Genomic DNA, 16,368 nt, shown 5'->3' on the forward strand with positions numbered 1-16,368 from the left:
GTCAGTTGGGCGGGAGTTCGCGAAGGTTCCAGTCGCAGAGATAAAGCCTGCGCTTCTGTGGGGGCGGAGTGTTTGTTTCGTACGCGAAAGCGGTTGCAAGGGAAAGGCGCGGTGACATCGCTCTCTCGGAGGAGGCTGGTCGTTTTGTTTGCGGTGAGTCGAAACGATTCTTTACAATAGGATCACAAAGCGGCTCAATAGGATCACAAAACGTGTGCCGATTTGCTGCGCGGCACTCCTTAGAACTATCGTACGTGTGCAAGGCACCTTGTTCGGTCGGCAGGTTCTTATACTTTCTGCACGTGAATGACATAAAGTACGCCAAACGCGTTCGTCGCGCGCCGAAAGCTTTATTTGATACACGTTCATGAGGCTTCGACAGCGTGTTCCCCCGAATGCATTTTCTTTGTTCGCGCCAAAAATAACCAAGATGGCGTCGACCAGCGGCGTCGTTGGCTGCGAGTCACGCTAGTGTCCCGTCACATTTCAGCCAAGGTTTTTTTTTTTTGTGGAGGAGGAGGAGGAAGAAGCCTTTATTGATGCTGGCTGTCCCAGATAGCCCTTATCCCCACCGGGCTGGTTGACATCCCTAGTCCGGGACGTCATTAGTCGAGGCCGCCACCCGAGCCCGCTGGACTAGAGTTCACTGTTCCTCTAGTGTGGAGCTATTGAGTAGGGTCGTCTCCCAGTCCTCTTTGGTGGGGTTGGGAAAGGGGGTTAATTTTGGGTTCATTTGGCAGGCCCAGACCATATGGTAAGTGTTGGCCACTTCCCCACAGTACTGGCACTGCCCACTTGTTTTTGGGTCGTAATATTTTAGTATGGCTGGACAGAGCAGCGCATTTGTCTGTAGGCGCCGCAGGATGCGCTCCTCCGTTTTCGAGTTTTGTGGAGACGTTCTTCAGCACTCAGCGTCGCACGTTGCTAAGAGCGGGGTTGCGTTGTTTGTGCCCGCTTATCTTGACGACGGAGAAATAACTTTGGTTCTCATTGTTTCGAGTTGGTCCAATTAGCGGCACCCAGGCGGCAAACGTGCTTGATCGCTTTTGTCGGGTCTGACGTGGGATTTCGGTGCTTTAGAAATGTTCTGCTGCGGCTAATCGGGTTTCAAGCAGACTTCCTGTTGGGCGAGTTGTTCTTGTATCAAACGCGACACTCTTTAGCGCAAACGTGAAACAAACAAAAAAAGGAAGGAACTTACTGAGAAAAGAAGAACGCAGTTCACAGGGCGAGCGCTAAACATAGCCTGACTTTTGTTTCGGAAAAATACCACGGAAGGAAGACCCCCTAAGCGCATGCGTTCTCCGTTGTGTTGCCAATCAAGCATGCAGTCAAACAGCTAGGCTATTCTCACTATATATATTGAATAAATATACCAAAGTTTCGTTTATACAGTCCGCGCCTTCGCTCATGATATGATAGGTTTCCAGTAACTCTCTTCCCAAAGTATCAGCTGTTCTACCCAGGATGCTAATTTCGCGAAGCTGCGAGTGTGCATGTGCAGGCTGGGCATGCAATGGACCAGTACATATGCATTTCTTTCGTCTTTCCTGGACAACTTCAAAGTAATGTAACAATGTGCGTTTATCAGCCCATTGCGCGACCCGCACACGAGCACAGCAGCTTCGCCAGATAAAGATCTTGAGTAGAAGAGCATGGACTGACACTGTGGTATATTTATTCGTAGCGAGTATAGCTTGATTTGGTCTTCATTTGGGGTCTTATTTTTGTGGTATTATCTGAAATAAATTTTGTTCATGTTTAGCGCTCGCCCTGTGCGCTGTCTTCTCAGTTTTTCGTTGTTTTTTTTCATGTTTGCGCAAAGAAAGAAAGTCTGTGCTAATGGTATTTTACTTCACGAAGCGAGAGACATTTACATTTCAACGCAGTGTTCTGAGAAAGCGACGATGGATATGTAGACGTCTAGATGCACGGTGTGTAGTACATCGTTACCTGCCGACTATAGGTTGCAGGCACAATAAAGCACCAGGCCTGCTCGGAAACCGCGACACAGCCACAGCAAAAGCTTGAAGATCACCGTTTCTAGAATCCGTTGCAAACTCTGTTGGGTCTTCCATGGACGTGCTAAAGGGGCACTTGCTCCCTCAAGCTAAACCTGAACTTGTCCCGTCCAAACTTCAACAGCGTTCCTGTTCTTTGAAACGGACCAAGGATGGCCCAACCTTCTCGTAAGCACGGGTTTGCTCCGAGCTCATACAATAGCAGGTTGACCTCGCACGATGGCTGACACCGAGGGTCGCGGGTTCGATACCGCACGCAGCGGTCACGTTTCAATGAAGGCGAAATGTTAGCTGTGGCGTAGCCATAGGGCAGTACACCATACCCCCCCCCTCCCCACACGTAAATATTTGTTTTTGCCATCATCATCATCATGGCATACAGATCACAACAAAATGACACTCTAATACACCTGCTCTTCCTCCCCCCCCCCAATATGTTCTGATCAAGGAGGTGCCCCCCCCCCCCCCCTGTACCTAAAAAAAAAGCTTATATTACAGCGAAAGCTGTTATGGGATCACAACTCGTGTCACACACAGTGCCGTAGTTGTCCGCCGCCACTGTTTGTCACATCTCGCTAAATTAGGAAGAAAAAAAAGACCTAGTATCATTGACGAAGTGGGGCTTGAAGCCAGGTCTGCTAGGTGCCAGCCCAGTATTCTATCACTGAACCACGCCCGTGCTTGAGGCACGTCGGCAAACTTGCCTTAGGCCGGCTTGATGTCAGGAAAGGAATTGCGTTAGCACGACTTATGAAGCGTTTAAAAACAGCGAAAGAACGAGCAGTCGTCGCACAATGCGAATAGCGTAAAGAGTGAGCCGTGAAATGCTCGAACCCTTTACAGAAGCTTGTTCTTGTTCACCTATTAACTGTGGCGCATACCCACTTCAGGCATAATTCCTAATCGTTGTCGGCCACTGTATAAAGAATTGGCGCAAAATTCCTTGGAAGTGTTCAGTGGATACCACGCTTTTACTACTACCCACAATTTTTTGTTGTTAATGCCGTAGTGGGTATTAAGAAAGGGCACTTGCACCAGTTACCCAATCGGTGTTAAGAAGAGGCTCTGAAAGGCTGCTCTTCTAGCTTTTGCTGGAACTGTGCTGCGCCTTCTGCGCATGACAGATGCTTATTATTATTATTATTATTATTATTATTATTATTATTATTATTATTATTATTATTATTATTATTAGGACGACAGGGCGCACACTCAGCACTATTGTACAACTGTGAGTAGAACGTCGTGAGCCCGCTGAAATTGAATCTGAGGCACGTTGGCTGTGATGAAAAAACTTTTAGTACTTTGTGCGCGTGTGCATTCTCTGCGCAACTGAGCTAATTGCTGAAATGAATTGACTTTATTTCTTCATTTTCTAATGAAAAGTAAGCAGAAGCTAAAGGCCATGTGGCTTGACTAAGACTTCTGCTCCTACGACAGTTCGGCACGCAGGCCGTACATAGCGCAAGTCTATACAAAGTAAAATGTACGGACATGTTCCACTGAATAGTCACGAAACTTACAAGAACATGTGCACAAAAAAGTGGAGAAGCGAGAATACACATGTCATGTCTGCAAAGAAGCAACAAAAAAATGTTACTTAATACACTGTTAGGTCATTTTTCCCAAGTCAACAACTAAAATTTGCAATTAAGACACTGAAATTAAAAATACATACAGCAGCTTTGTCAGACCAACTCAATATTTTGTGAAATGAGCAATGTTTTAAATGATTCACTTGACGCTTCCATAACTTCCTCTTGAAATTCATGTATTGATTAGTGAAGGTGCTTGGTAACTGTTTGCCATAATTTGTTCTTATTTTTGGTGTTTTCAGATAGTGTTGCCGAAAGCTGTAATGCGGGTTGGTGGGTGCATCCGTAATATAGTGTGTCCTTTTTTGTTTGCTATGTCTCATTAACTTGTAATAGTACACCTGATTTGCCTTTAACATAGAGTACTTGATGAAAACAGGCTGTGTTCTAAAGTTCTGTAAAGGTCCACGATAACCCTCAAATGTGCCTAGGACTCTTTTTTGCAGCACAATCAGCTTCTTGTATATTTTTTTGTGTGGTCGTGCCCCAGAATAATATGCAGGAAGTTAGTCCGGAGTAAAAAGTGCGTAATAAAACGAAATTTTCAGCCAAGAAGGAACCAGAGTACTCAATCTGTATAAGCAGTCAAGAGTTTTACTTAATTCTGTTACAATTTTGTCTACATGTGTGTTCAGGCCAGATCTTCCTGAAAGCACACCCCTAGAAATTTTTGACATTTAACCTTCTCGATTATTCTATCATCAAAAACAATAGTTGCGTTACAGTTTTGTAGTTTATTAGTCGGGGAAAATATCATATATTTTGTTTTGGAAGCCTTCATTTGTAATTTGTTCTGTCATGACCATGAAGAGAGTTGCTTTATATTGTAGTTCGCCTTTGACTCGAGATCTGGTATAGTGGCTGCTTTAAAGAAAATGTTAGTATCGTCTGCGTACATAACTAATTGTGGCGACTGGTGGATATCATACAAGTCATTGATATACATGATGAACATCAGAGGTCCAAGTATTGAACCATGTGGGACACCCGTAGTGATTTCCGCGTAAGAGGAAACATCATTATTTAAGCTGACGTACTGATATCGCTTTCTCAGGTAATTACGCAATAGTTTGAGTGCGTTACCCTGTATACCATACTTTTTAAGTTTATCAATTAATAAGTTATGGCAAACGGAGTCAAATACTTTTCTGCATTTTGGCAGCGGAGGCGGCAGACACAAGCTTATCGTCTACTTGTGTCTCACAGGCGATACCAGGACAGCTGCGTTGGTCGAGCACGGCATAGGTCAAGGGACTGTGGATCTCGGGCCAAGCTAAGCTGGTAGCGTTGTCAACTCGCCACGTCAAAGCGAAGATTACTCAACGCCTACGTGACTTTGCTGTACCCCTCCTGCGCCTGTGTGGACATTGCTGCACAGCTATACTGAAGCGCAAGGCCAGCTTCACGGCATTTCGGCAGCGGAGGCGGCAGACAGCGCACAAGCTTATCGTCTGCTTGTGTCTCACAGGTTTGAGTATTTCTAACCTTTTAACCTCTTCTTTCTGTTGCCTCTGCTGCCAATAGTGTAGTTCTAAATTGTGTGAACTCATCTTTTTAAAGTGTGCCCCAAAATGGGAAGCGATATAAAGAGTTTGAAGCGAGAATTTCGGAAAGAAATAAGGGACCTAAAGAGCAGCTTAGACTTCATAAGCAAGGAATATGAGTCCATTAAGAAAGAATGCTCAGACATCGAGAAAGAAAACATAGCATTTAAGGCAACTCAAGAAACCATTTTGCAAGAGCTTGAGTGCCTCAGAAAGACGACGCAAGAAAACGCAACGCGCATCTCCGCACAAGATCAATATTCGCGGAACAAAAACTTGGAGATTAGAGGCATCCCGCAAGCAGTCAATGAAAACCTTGCACAAGTGCTTACTAAAATAGGGGATGTACTAGGCGAAACTATTACTGAACATGACATTGAGGCTTGCCATCGTGTTCCAGCCCGAAGTGCAAATGCTCGTTCGAATGCTTCCGGCAACCAAGACAGCTCTGTAAACTCAAATATTGTCGTATCCTTCAACCGCCGAGTAAAATGTGATGCCCTAATGGCTAAGGCAAAACGAACTCGGATAAACACGGAAGACCTTGGCTTTGCTACAAAGCAACCGGTGTACATTAACGAGCATTTGTGCCCACAACTAAAGAAGCTACTTGGGCTGACGATTGCAAGAAAATGCGAACTGAACTGGCGATTTGCATGGACCAGGGGTGGCAAAATATTCGCTCGAAAAACACACATCTCGTGCTATCTAGATAACCAGTGAAGTAGACCTGAATAAGATGCGCGAAGGTGGTCTCACTTCCTAAAGTAGTGACTACCTCGTCACAGATTTTTAGTTTTCTGCTTTACTTTTTTTCTTTAACATGGCGTCACCAAAAGATATAGCACATCACAATGATGGTGCTCACCTGGCATTTTTACACTGCAATGCACGATCGGCTCAAAATGAGTACGATGAGCTCACCACCTTCCTAGATGAATTTTTCTTTAGGTTTGACATTATTATGGTTACGGAAACCTTGTACACATGCGACGAGAAAGTGTTTAGATTACCAGGCTATAATAGCTTTTACTTGAATAGATCTTCCCGCCGAGGGGGAGAAGTACTGCAGTTAATCTCGGAAAAGCTTTCTTGTAGCTTACTCACTGAATTTACAACAATCACACCGGATTATGAACCTTTAGCACTAATCCAAGATAACCATGTTTATGTTGTTCTTTATCGCCCACGTTATGGGTGTGTTGAAAAGTTCTACGTCTTCCTTGAAAGGCTACTAACTTTTGTAGGCATAAATAAGCTGTGCATCGTAATAGGTGGTGACTGTAACATAAACCTTTTACAAAGTAATGCAACGTCACGTTCATTCAAGCTGTTGCTTGATTCTTATGCATGCACAGTCACATTAAACGAACCAACTCGTGTCAGTATTCACTCTGAAAGTCTTCTAGACATATTTATCACGAAAAATAAAAACGACTGCTTGTCAGCAGGTTCCGTTATATCGGATGTGAGCGATCACTTCCCTGTATATATGATATATAAAAAGAATGAGCTTTCTAGACACCTAAAACAAAGTCCTTTGGAACCCTATAAAGTACAGCAAATCAATTCAGAAACTTTGGAGCAATTTAGACACCATATTGAAAGGTTAAACTTCAGTGCCTTGTATAACTGCAAAAATGCTGATGAGGCTTACGATACTTTGATGCATCTTTTAAAAAATGCAAAAGCGTGAAACGCACAATGTGTCCCAGTGCCTCGCAGTGCGCTGTAGTACACTGCGACACACTGTACAGCGTTTCCGGCGTCGCGCAGCGTGCTGAAACGCTCTGGAAAATACGGAAAAGCTGCTTTTTTTTTTTTGTAGGGCTGGGAGAGTTGTGTGCGAGTGAGCCGTTTGAGGCATTCTCTCAAAAAGAACTCAATTTTTTGGAGCAAGTGCTGCGAAGCATTAGTATAAAATTGATATTTGGTAATCAGATAACAACTACGTTTCCTTGATAGTGTGTTGTGCCACACGTGTGCGGTTTTGTCATGTGTCTGGCGTCACGTGAAATGAGATATATTATGTGTTGTAAGGGTACACAATAAACAAACTTGGAAGTTAGCAAACAGACCCAATGTACACATTCGATTTTCAATATTTGATATAATTTCATGTTTAATGTTAAGAGCTCCTCCTCAAGATTTCTTTTCTGAAAACCGTACTGCATGTCACTGATTACATTGTATTTAGAAAAAAATTTATGTGGTCTAACGTTCAATGCACTCTCAAAGGCTTTTGATTAGACAGGTAAAACAGAAATGGGCCAATAGTTTGTCATAAGCTGTTTACCCCATCCTTTGTAGATTGGGCACACTCGTGCTACTTTTAGTAGATCGGGAAACATACCACTTTCGAACATACTGTTTCTGATATGCATAAAACGGGTGCGATAATATCCGCAATATATTTAATTGGCGCAGGTTTAACGTCATCATGACTAGCAGATATATTGTTTTTCAATTTAAGGAGTAGTTGAGTAACTTCAGCAGCTGCAACAGGCGTAAGTAAGATTGAGTAAGAGAGACGGGTACTGTTCATGATAGGTGTGGTTATATGTTCTTCCTTATTAGGATACTGCGTGCTAGAAACGAAATATTCATTTAAAGCAGCTGCTTCCTCCGGGCCTGTCAACACTCCAGTGGGTGTTGTTATGTTGATGTCATTGCTCTTTGTCTTCATAGCTTTGAGCTCTCCGACTTCATTCCAAACTTTTCTAGGGTAATTCTTTATCTTATCAAAGAATTGTGTGTAATACTTAATTTTCGCCTGCTTCAGTTCAGCATTCACCTTATTTCTAAATTTTCTAAAGTCTCTAAACACATCAGCACTTCTACATTTTACAAACTTGTGATACAATTTGTTTTTTGTCGTATCTTCCTGTTGTTTCGGTTGCGGGGTTTTAGCGGAAATCATTCCACACTTTGGCGTTGCGGTGTGATTACTGCGCCTTGGCAAAAGTAGGTGCAGTGAGCGCCCAATCTTTGCAGTGGGAGTCTCTCAGTCAAACCGACTGATACACAAACGCTGGTTTAAACTCGTTGGTTCTGGAAGACCCCAGTTCAACTTATCCAGAATTACTTTCTAAATGTTTCTATGGAAAAACTCAAAACCTTAACGAGTCGTGGAATTGTCGTGAGGGAGCACACTCCAAAAAACCTTTTCCTCGGACACAAAACACAGAAAATATGCATTTTCGATGATGTGTTCAATTTCAGTATGTCAGGTTCGCCTGTGCGACTGTTCTAGTGACTGTCATAGTGCCAGTGTGACAGTCAAGCCTTTCATATGATGGGCACTATGCAGCAGCTTCTTGGTAAGTAAAAAAAGAAGTGAGGGGGGGGGGGGGGGGGGTCCGTAGCACTAGTGGTTCAAGGCTGGAGCCTTGAGCAGAGTTTGTGATCACCTAGATTCTTTCAGCTTTTGCTTTGCTGAACGTCATCTCAGTCTCTGTTTGATCTGCTCAGTCTTCGCAGTGATGGCTGCATCAGCTCATCTTCAATCGTCATGGTGTTATTTAGCTTAGACTTAATTGGTTATTTCATATGCAGCATGATAATAGTTATCATGTTGATTACTATATACTTAATTTATGGAGTATCAATTAAACACATCTAATTAGTCATGTATTAAGTGCCATATGTAGCTAACCACATTGTAAAAACATTGCCCTACTTTACAACAAGTTTGCTGGTACTTGGTGACTGAACACGTTTTTGTAACTTAAAGGAGCAGGGTAAGCCATATACCCGCTATGCATTTTAGGCAAAGATTAGGTGCTTTTTTCTTCGTAAACCATAAAAGTTACAGTAATTATTTTAATATCATTGTGATAATAAGCCATTCCTCTTATTACTGATGCAAATTCAGCGCTGAAAATTTCTAACATGCGTTTTGTGTAAATGTTTTGCTCCAGGTAACTAATTATCACTCGGTAATAGCTAATCTATGTCGCGTTGAAGAAGAGTGCTTCTTCACGCAACAATAATTCTGCTTCAGCATATTGCCTAATATGTTTTCTAAACACTGGTGGAAATCTACGATCCTAGATACTGTGCTTGCTGAGATAAAAGAACATCAGTACATTAAAACACGTTTTGAGATAATCGCATGTAAAGTTAAAATTGTGCAACGACATAGCAGCCAATTGCCAAACCTGTTCAATAGGCACCAGCCAGGTACACGTTAGCAACGTCTTTTTTTTTGGGTGTTTGTGTGTGTTGACACATCTTGCCGGCGAGCCTCCTTTGTCTTCTGCTGTACAGCCCTGTCAGCAAAGTCATCTCGATGCAGGTCAAGAGTGCGTAGGTAGAAATTTCGCCCAGTGTCCTGGCGAAATTTTAAAGGAATTCAGAACAGTCGTACGGGCTAACCTGTCATACTGAAATTGAACACATCATCGAAAATGCATATTTTCTGTGTTTTGTGTCCGAGAAAAAGGTTTTTTGGAGTGTGTTCCCTCACGACAATTCCACGACTCGTTAAGGTTTTGAGTTTTTCCATAGAAACATTTAGAAAGTAATTCTGGATGAGCTAGTTTCAGATAATTTGGTTTACCAGCCTCAATAACAAATGCTGGAAGGTGTTCTTTATAAACGAATGGTTCACCATTCGACTGGACTTTGTTGAACAAGCGCCTAGTTTTGGCATCCTTCGGGAAAATGCCGTGGGATGGATTAGTATCATTGATGCCCTGTGATTTCAGCTTGCCGACGAATGCTTGAAGTGCGTCGAGCAGTGATTGAAGAACTATTAGGATAGCTTTGTCTTCTGGCAATGCCGAGGTTCGCTGTGAACCGGCATGATGCTGCGGCTTCGGCAACGAAGGCCAAACTGTGTCAGTTGTGTTCATGGCGGTCTTGTTGGAATCGACCATTGCTGATCCATGTGACTGCGGCTTTAGCAATGCAGGTCAAGTGGAGTCCACAGACATCATGCTTTTTCATGGCGTTCTGCTTCTTACCAACCGAGTATAATCCGGGTGGAGAAGAAGGAGATGGTGAAGAAGGGCGTCGAGAGGCCTTTTTTACTTCAGAATTTTAGATTTTTTAAGATTTCTTGTCCATTTTAGCAACAAATTTTAACCTTGCCCATGACAGAACAGTAGATGATGTATTGCGCCTTTCTAGAAGCCAAGAGAACATTCTAATTCTGCCGATGAACAGGCGGCGAAGAATTGTCTGTAGTCTTTAGATGTAGCGCGTTTCCAAGAGGCAGGTTTGTTCAATGTATTTCTACAGAGCCGAGAAAGGATTTTTGCCGTGTGGACCAACACAGAAAAGGCAACACGTATCGCAGCGACGGCTCTCTGGCATTGATCTGATAGGAGTAATAAGAACGGCCAAGGTCAGTGCATGCACGTCAGCTTTTAGTTTTGGTATTAGTTTTTTTTTTTTCTAGGGGGGGGGGAGTTAAAAGTTAAGAAAATCCAAAAAAGCCATGTGACCATGAAAAACCTATATTTGAGCCCTACTCAAATGTCTCGATCGTTCAGCCACTTTCCTGTAGTCTTTGCGGTTTCCTGTGTTCATTTATTTTTGCCTTGGTATATACTACCGAGTGCAAAAGCGCCAGCTAATTGAACGTGTTTTACAGAAAACTGCCTTCCTTTGGAAGAGCGCGAGTTTGTATTCTTTATTTCAGTGCAAAAAGAAAAAAAAAAGTCACGAGTTCCGGCACAGTTTTATATTAGGTACATCTTTTTGCGTTCTTTCTCATTCTGATGTGGCAGTGAGTGAAGTGTTTTTACTTGTGCAAACACTGAATTCTCGCTGAACGTGGTTAAGTTTTCACCTGCCTAAAGTTTTGGGGCTTAAATGTTGTATCTACCATACAGAAAACTTGCACCTAAGTTAGCAACTACAGTCGTGGAGGTCGGTAGCCACAGTGTCCATCACGGTCGCCCGAAGAAGACTCGGTTCTCAATTCTGCACAGGTCAAAGATGGGAAGGATGCCTTTTCAATAGTTGCACGACCTGTGTTGCATGTTTCGGAGAGTTTCGTTTAAAGGAAATTGCTTCTGTGAAGGGAGGGGACAACTGAGAATCATTAAAGGCAGAACTACATTTCGTGTTCTGGAAACACTCTGGAATCTTTGTCTTTCTCGCTTCAATGCGGTTTGTAGTGGCTAACTTCATGTGAAAGTCGCAAAGTTTAGCTAGTACTAGTAATTGTTATTTTGAACAATGTTTTAGGAGCCCTTTAAAGCTATAACCAGAAAGTTTTTAAAAAAATAAGTTTAGTAAACAACTAATATGTGAACAAGATTCTAAGCAAATCTTGTTTTGGTTAAGAGACCTTTTATTAAAACTGTAGATGGGCTCCACAGGGCGAGTGCCCATTTTTTATTCATGTAACTAACTCCCTGACCTGAGCCTACAACCGTGACAATACCTTCACTTTTTGTTCATTTCATCGCTCCGTAGAACTGCTCTCTAAAGAACTTGAACAGTTTTTTTTTTTTTTCCACTAAGAATGTTTTGGTGAGTGTTCCCACGGATTTTCTGTGTCACTAGTGTTTTCGCTGATCAGCTCAACTCTGAAGAGAGGAGGAAGCAAAAAAAAAAAAATTGGCCAATCCTCCAGAGTGGGTGTGACCGATAAACTAGGCCATTATCAAAAGAGACACTAAAGTGCCAGTGCTTTGAGGTGTGCCTTGTTTTTCACTTTCAGGACTAGGAAATGTTTGCTGGGTTTCCTGGCGAGCTAACAAAAGAAAACTCCGTAGCGCAAAAAATGTTTTCTCGGTTTATATGTGCCTTTATAGGCTTACCCCTGCAACAGTCCTTTATATTCAACCTATTTTGGGGAATACGTGTGTGTAACACTGGTTTTCAAGATGTATGTTAGGTAACAACTGCACCGAAAATAACTGCATTGGGCGTTCTTGATGTTTGGTGGCCGATGGGCACTGAACCATTGTTCTTCGCATATAGTATGATTGGTCTTATCTCTTCCAAGAATATATCGTCCCATTGCTGCATGGGACAACTTGGTATCTGCACCTCGATGGCATTGGTTACGCACGTTGCTTGGTTGGAGTGAGCCTTGGGACACATTAATCATTTTATCCCTGCAAGTGATCAACAGAGGATATGGGCATTGGTGCCCTTTTGGTTCACCTGAGCATTGTTACCCTGACATTGGTCTAAAGCTTTGTGGCAGTAGTGATACATTGAAATTTGACCGCACATATGTATCTGACTTAGTGGAAGTCGCACTGCGTGTGCCAGTCCAGCAAGCCTAGCATTCATGTGTCGTCGCCAGCATATGTGTGGCATGCCGCTCTCTGCAAGCTCGGCCTGCAAAAGCACCATGTGGCAGAATACGGTTTTCTCTGAAAGTACACAAACACTTCATTTTCCTTTGGTGGCACTCCCAGCACTCAATGTCTGCTCCCTGGACGGCTCAGAAGCAAGTGTTGCTGCTCGCACATCACACTGGGAAGTGTCGCGGCTTGATGCATGGCTACGGAAATATGTACTAGTGCAGCGCTGCTGTGCTGCATACTCTCAGCGGCGAATGGCCTGTGGTATATTTGTGAGAGTTTGGCCAAGTCATAAGTGTGGACCTCTGATAAGTGTGGCGACATAGCACAACGCACCAGCGCAATGTACCACTTCTTGGCTCATCATTTGGAACGGGACTTTGCACAAGTTTTGCTGTTGTGGGTGCCAAAGCACCATAGGCAAGCTGCATTCTGAACAAACTCTAAAGGGGCTGGCAGGTGGGAAGGAACATTTGATTGTACCTTTTGCTGCCTTGGGCGAAACCAAGTGTTTGGCTGAACATGTACACTGTGGCACTTCATTTTGCCACCTGGCCATCGAGAATCTGCTTATTGCGAATGGTGCCTTTCCCTTGTCACTTGTAGTCTTCATTTGCACACGAGCGGAAATGGGTCAGCCGAAAAAGGAAGACGTGCACTATGGCTTTGAGCACATGTGGCTTTGAAAACACTGCAGGCCTTGCAACTTGCAGCATTGACATTCATAGGTGGCCTTTAATAATTGTTCCTCTGCATTCTTGCCTTGCTTCTTTGGCTTCAACTAGGTGTAGTCTGCCTTTAATTTGCTGGCGTGCTCTGGAGTTTTAATCTCCAGGCAGCACTTCCAGCATGTTTTTTTTTTTCACTGTACATAGCACATGATGTGGATTCTTTTGCACAATCCTCTTGTGAACATTTCTGCGCATGGTTCATTCTGCAAAGCTTGAGTAGTTTAAATATGTTTTAGAGGACCTTGATAATAAAATCATTCCTGTATGGACTGAAATTGATTGAATTTCGATGATCACTGCTTGCCTGATCATTCGGCTGTTCAGGCTTTGCACCATACATCATAGCGTGCTGCCTTTTACGTGTGTGTTAAGTAGATCATGTCAAGTGTGTGTTTGTATATATTGCCTAGCTGTAGTCGATGCTAACAAATGCGGGTAGTGTGCAAGTAAATATGTAAACTTATTTGCCGCTGTGATAGGCTTGTACCTTCTGTTAGTGGAGACTTGCCCCCTGGATTCGAGTCTCATGCATACAGCAGTTTTGAGACCTTGGAGCACAGTCAAATTGAGGAGCTTCCGTGACCAGCCAACATTTTCAGTTGACACAGTCGGGCCTCACTACTTTTGTGACTGGCCCACGTGTACAGTGCACAGGATTTGTGAAATGATGAGGCATTCTTTATTCCCGTGCAGGATGTTTACTACTTCTGTGAATGATCCAGGTTTTCTGCTCAAGACACACTTTTGACGGCACTGCTTTGGCAAATAGCCCTGTTCACACGCTAGATGCACTGTCAGATCACTACTTTCATGGCACGTTTTCTGCTCATGTGCTGGCAGGCTTCCCTACTTCAGTGGTTGGCCATTGTTTTTCATTCTTTTTTCAAAAGGCATGATGTCAGACTTTATTGAATTTGTTAGTGACCTAAAATTTTACAGATTATGTACATGCATTCTCAGACGACACTAGTATTGTGATTTGCCCACATTTCTGTTGACACAGTAGATCGTGATTGGCCCGCATTTTCCATTCGCCGGCAAGGCACCTTTTGCTTCACTACTTTTCCAATTGATCCTGATTTTCTGTTGGCCCATACAAAAGCGTGCACACAAAATAGAACGGTGCCCCCCCACCCCCCCTTCACTTAACTGAACGGATTCGCCAAGTCCGCTCTCATACCTTTGCAGTTTGCTGACTGTCGTACCTGACTTGTCATTCTTTGAAGTGCGACCTTATTAGCACGCAGTTAGGAACGAACTCAAATGCTTAATAAAGCGCGAGGTTAAACAATCGGGCGTTTTCCGCGCCGTTACTAATCACGCGCTCATCAGCTGTGCCCATACTCTGCACAGCCGCAGCGCCGACTTTCTTGGCTTGGTGCGAGCCGATAGGGAGATCCAGGGATCCCACACTACCGCCTGTGGTCATGTAGGCTCCTTAGGAAAATTAGAAGCGATAAAGTTAGTTCCAAATCTGCATGTTACACCGCAAATGTAGTCGTAAGACGACAGTCTTGAGAGAGTGAACAAAACGTTGATTTGATGTTCTCCGCAAGAAAATCGGTGAAGGGTATTCTGGAGGCGTTGCGTTAGAGTGCCTCGAGCGTGTAGCGGAGGCGAACGAGCGCAATGAGGCACGTTATACACAAGCGCCATCTGGCAGTTATCTTCGAAAACGAAGGCGCGCAGCCCGCGGAGAAAGATGCGCGCCAGTCTCGGAGGTGGGAAGGTGTAGAACGCAAAGCTACGGGCAGGTGCCACCACCGTGACGTCGTACCAAAGCGTTGGAAACACCTTTTTGAGCATCGCATTGCACTGTCATCGCAGTGCGATAAACGCTACAGTCCTTAGAGTTACTTGTGTGTGTGCCTCTTCTAGTATGAAGGCAGACATACAAAACTTTGAAGTGTTGTTATGGCACCTCAGATGTGCGCAATAATTGCTTTTTAATTGACAATCGCACAGCTATGAACGCCAAACCTTGAGCAATATTGGTGGGCGCTGCGAATAGGGTGGGTCATTTGGTGCCGTTTGAAGTGTCGTTAGGGCGGACAAACAGAGAAATGTACTGACAGATAAACCAAAATTTTTTCGTCGAAGGTCCCCAAGAAAGACTATCGTCTTTAAAATCCCCGTGCTTCTACCAGGGGTGTCCCAGGCAGCTTTTCGCTTTAGGCCTGGCGCTGGAGTTTGGACATTCTTGTGGATCAGTGACAGTGGGTTAGGCCTCTCGTCTCTCCCAAGGAAAGACTCAGCATCAGCCAAAAAGACCGCGTAAAGCCCCTAAGATATATCCATGCAACCTAAGATAAACGAGCTTCACTCTGTCTTGGGCTTCACACGGCTAGTACAGACACCCCTCCCCTCTTTTTTTTTTCCAGCTATGGCGGCCAAGGATCACAGAGGTTGCATTTCAAGAGCTGTTCACTGCCAATCTTCACTCTCGTACAGTTGGGAACCGAAGACCTGCTGTGTTTGGGCTAGTTGGCCATCAGATGATACTCCATTAGCGCAAACTTGGAAAATACGGACGAAAAGATTGTAACACACACAGGCGTGAGAAGCAAACCGTAGCTTGATTTGCCATCTTACTTCCAGCCACGGCGAAGTCGACCGATGGGGCAAGGGAGAACGTAGCCCCCAGCATGAACTAATGGCTGCGTTTAAACCCGTGAGCATTGTCGATCAAAAAAAAAGTAACTACGCATATCAGGCGCAACATCGATACGTGTCAGGTGGTGTGGCCCTTTACTAGAAAATGCATAGATACTTCATTCTAAAAACCCAAGCGTTTCTAACGCTGTGCCGAAAATGCGACGCTATGCGTGTGAAGGAGCTCTGCTGACGGTATGGTGGATGTCTACTTCGACAGGTGACTAATTCGCGCACCAGTAGTAAATGGGCAGCCCTAGGGGCGTAGTCAAGGGGTGGCACACCGGGCACGTACCCCTCCTCCCATAAATATTTTTCGCTATGGCACAGAAAGCAAAAAATTCAAAGTGGTGCCCCCCCTCGAAAAAAATTTCTGGCTACGTGCCTGCGCAGCGCCATTCATTCACGCTTCCATGCATTCATGTCTCACAAATGGTTCTTTCCAAACTATCATGCTTCAAAATACTTAACGTGACCTAAACATTGCTGACATCCCAAACAACACAGATCCATCGTTTGGATTCCCCTAGGATGTGCTGCTTAGGATGTGTGGG

The 16,368-nt window shown here is 44.0% G+C and overlaps 1 protein-coding gene across 3 annotated transcripts in view; it reads left to right on the forward strand.

Moving 5' to 3' along the window:
- The window catches only part of LOC119180407 (uncharacterized), a 131,970-nt gene continuing 115,602 nt past the window's right edge, over nucleotides 1-16,368 (forward strand). For all 3 annotated transcript variants that reach the window (XM_075869046.1, XM_075869042.1, XM_075869048.1), the window contains exons 1-2: nucleotides 1-153; nucleotides 4,823-5,084. The gene's annotated coding sequence lies outside the window, so the exon portion shown is untranslated. The remainder of the gene's footprint in view (nucleotides 154-4,822; nucleotides 5,085-16,368) is intronic.

Source organism: Rhipicephalus microplus, chromosome 7 (genome assembly GCF_043290135.1).
Source record: "Rhipicephalus microplus isolate Deutch F79 chromosome 7, USDA_Rmic, whole genome shotgun sequence".
NCBI lineage: Eukaryota > Metazoa > Arthropoda > Arachnida > Ixodida > Ixodidae > Rhipicephalus > Rhipicephalus microplus.